Source organism: Cebus imitator, unplaced genomic scaffold, assembly GCF_001604975.1.
Source record: "Cebus imitator isolate Cc_AM_T3 unplaced genomic scaffold, Cebus_imitator-1.0 Scaffold267, whole genome shotgun sequence".
Classification (NCBI taxonomy): Eukaryota; Metazoa; Chordata; class Mammalia; order Primates; family Cebidae; genus Cebus; species Cebus imitator.
The window spans coordinates 1,231,454-1,235,376 of record NW_016107582.1 but is presented as its reverse complement, the minus strand read 5'-3'; positions in this window follow the sequence as shown (position 1 = coordinate 1,235,376).

Here is a 3,923-nt window from a genome sequence, read left to right as displayed (position 1 = left end):
GCCTGGAAAAAGGGAGAGGAGAGAAATTAAGAAAAAAAGAATATAAATGTATTACCAATAAACTGTACACAAAAAATGCTAAAGATGTAAATTATGTATGTATATGTTACCTCAATAAAAATAAAGAAGTGAAGGATCTCTACAAGGAAAATCATAAAATATTAATGAAAGAAATTGAAGAGGACACAATACATGGAAAGATAACCCATGCTCATGGATAGGAAGAATTAATATTGTTAAAATGTTTCTATGGTCAGGAACGGTGACTCATGCCTGTAACTCCAGCACTTTAGGAAGTTGAGGCAGGGGGATTGCAATGTCAGAAGATCGAGACCATCCTGGCCAACATGGTGAAACCCCATCTCTACTAAAAATACAAAAATTAGCCAGGTGTGGTGGCAGGCACCTGTAATCCCAGCTACTTGGGAGGCTGAGGCAGAAGAATCACTTGAACCCAGGAGGCAGAGGTTGCAGCGAGCCAAGATTGTGCCACTATACTCCAGCCTGGGTGACAAAGCGAGACTTGATCTCAAAAAAAAAAAAAAAAAAAGAAGAAAAAGATTCTACTACCCAAAGCAATGTACAGATTCAACGCAATCAAAATACCAATGAAATTCTTCACAGAAATAGAGAAAACAATCCTAAATTTTGTTTGGAACTACAAAAGACTCCAAATAGCTAAAGCAATCCTGAGCAAAAAGAACAAAGCTGGAGGCATCACATTACCTGACTTCAAATTATACTACAAAGCTGTGGTAACCAAAACAGTATACTGGCATAAAAGCGTATATATATATATATATATATATATATATATATACTGTATATACATACATACATATATATATATACACATACACCCATATATATATATTTGTATATATATGAGTTGGCTATTAAGTCTGTGTATTTATTTCTTTGTTCTCTATTTTGTTCCATTCATATATATATATATGTAAATATATATATGTATATATATATGTGTATATATATACACACATATATATGTATATATACACACACACACATATATATATACATATATATGTGTGTATATATGTGTATATATATACACACATATATATGTATATATATACATACCAATGGAACAAAATAAAGAACAAAGAAATAAATACACAGACTTAATAGCCAACTCATTACTTTCAACAAAGTCACCAAGAACAAATGCTGGATAACAGACCATCTCTTTAGTCAATGATTCTAGAAAAATTGCATATCCATATGCAGAAGAATGAAACTAGATCCCCATTTTTAACCATACACAAAAATCAACTCCAAATGGATTAAAGACTTAAATGTAATACCTGCAACTATGAAACTACAGTAACGAAACTTTGCAGAATGCTTCATGATATTGGCATGGGCAAAGATATTTTGTGTAAGACCTCAAAAACACAGGGAACAACAGCAAAAACGGGCAACTGGGATTATATCAAGCTAAAAAGCTTTGGCAGAGCCAAGGAAACAATCAACAAAGTGAAGAGACAACCCACAGAATGGGAAAAAACATTTTCAAACTATTAATCTGTTAAGAGATTAACCACCAGAATATATAAGGAAGTCAGATAACTTAATAGCAAGAAAACAAATAATCTGATATTAAAATGGGCAAAAGAGTGGGGCATGGTGACTTGCACCTGTAATCCCAGGAGGCTGAGCTGGAAGGAACATTTGAGGCCAGGAGTTTGAGACCAGCCTGGGTAACATAGTGAGATCCTGTGTCTAAAACCTAAAACAAAAATAGCTTGGTGTAGTGGCCAGCTATTCAGAGAGGTTGAGGCAGGAGGATCACTTGAGCCCACGAGTTCAAGGCTGCAATGAACTATGATCATGCCATTACATTCCAGCCTGGGTGACAGAGGGAGACCTCATCTTTAAAAAAAAAATAAATAAGAGCCTAGCCAAGGTGGCCAACTGGAAGCAGCTAATGTGTGCTTCTCTCATGGAGATAAATAGAAGTCTTGAATAAATACAGCATTTTGAACTGAAACATCCAGGTGTACACTTTGGGATTCATCAAGAAAACAACCCACAAAAAATGAAGAAAAGCAAGGCAGATGACTGCTTACCCAGGAGCAACATGGAGCCAGGGGAGCCTCCCCTACCCAGGGAAGCAGTGAGTGAATGAGTATCTCTGGGACCCATGCTTCTCCCATGAATCTTTGTAGCCCTCAGCTCAGTTGATCCCTTTATAAATCTGTTCCACCAGGGCCTGCAGTCTGAAATGAAGAAGTATGTGGAGTCTCAGCTGCTTAGGCACACTCAGAGCCCTGGGAACTTTAGATATCAGAGCTCCCCAGCAAAAGTGACTGCAACTGTGGCAAAGCAGGAGGATAGACCCCTTTAAATATCCCTAGGATAGGGGCTGAATCCAGGGGGCTGAGCAGCAATGGTCTTCAGGCCCCACTTCCATGGCACCTTGCAGGATAAGACCCACTGGCTTGGAACTCCAGCCAGCCACCAATAGCAGAGTTACATCTCCCTGAGATGGAGCTACCAGAGGGAGGGGCAGGCCACCATCTTTGCCATTTCTCAGCCTTAGCCATTGTTGGCTTTAGTAAAGCTGCTGTAGGAAAAGCAGCCAGATTGCTTTTTTTACATAGGTCACTGGCTTTGCTTCTCCTCACTGGGCAGGACCTTCCAACTGGGGTCACCAGCCACCCCCACCAGTGTATTCCAACTGGCAGTGCTTCTGATCCTCCCTGGGATGGCACTCCCACAGGGAAGGATGGGCTGCCATCTTTGCTGTTTCACAGGCTAAGCCATTGTTACATTTGAGCTCTAGGGGGTCTGAGGTGACTAGGGACTGGAGAGGTCTGCCAGCACAGTGCAGCAGCTCTACAGAGGAGTGGCCAAACTGGTTTTTCATAAGGGTTCCAGATTCTGTTTCTCTTCACTGACTGGAATCTTTTGACTAAGGTCTACAACCACCCCCATGGCTTTATTCAGGCTGGCAACAGGTCTGTACTTTCCTGGGACAGAGTTTCCAGAGAAAGGGGGAGGCTGCCATATTTGCTGTTTTGCAGCCTTCACTGTTAATACCTTTAGGTGCTGGAAAATCTAAGGTGACAAGGGACTGAAGTGGACACCCAGCATGCAGATTTTTTGTTACAGCGTCCCCTGATCTCATATCTCCTCACTGGGAGGGTCCTAAGTCTCCAGTCACACTCTGCCGGGGCTGTGGAGACAGTAGCAGCCCTATAATTCCCAGTGGGAGGGGGCTGGTTGCCATCTTTGCTGTTTCACAGCCCTTGCCCTTGTTGCCAGGCTCTGGAAAGTCCACAGGGACCAGGGGCTGGTCTGGACCCCCAGCACAGAGCATTCACTTCATGGAAAAGGGGCCAACTATTCTCCTTGCAGCTTCTGGTTCTCACTTTTCCTCACTGGGTAGGGCCATCTCATCTGGGACTCCAGCACAACCACCCTGCCCCCATCTGACCACTTTAATCGGAGGCAGCCTAGCAGTTAAAGGAACACCCACATGTAAAGACAAGAAAGAACCAACACAAGAACTCCAGCAACTCAAATGAACAGAGTGTCTTATGTCCTCCAAAGAACTGCACTAGTTCTCTAACAAGAATTCTTAACGAGGCTGTGCTGGCTGAAATTACAGAAATATAATTCAGAATATGGATAGAAATAAAGATCATCGAGATTCAGGAGAATGGAAAAATCTAATCTAAGAAAACTAAGAATCACAATAAAACAATACAGAAGCTGACACATAGCCAGTACAAAAAAGAACCTAACTGATCTGATAGAGCTGAAAAACACACTGCAACAATTTCATGATGCAATCATAAGTATTAACAGCAGAACAGACTAAGCTAAGGAAAGAATTTTGGAACTCGAACACTGGCCCTCTGAAATAAGACAGTCAGACAAACATGAAAAAAAAAAAA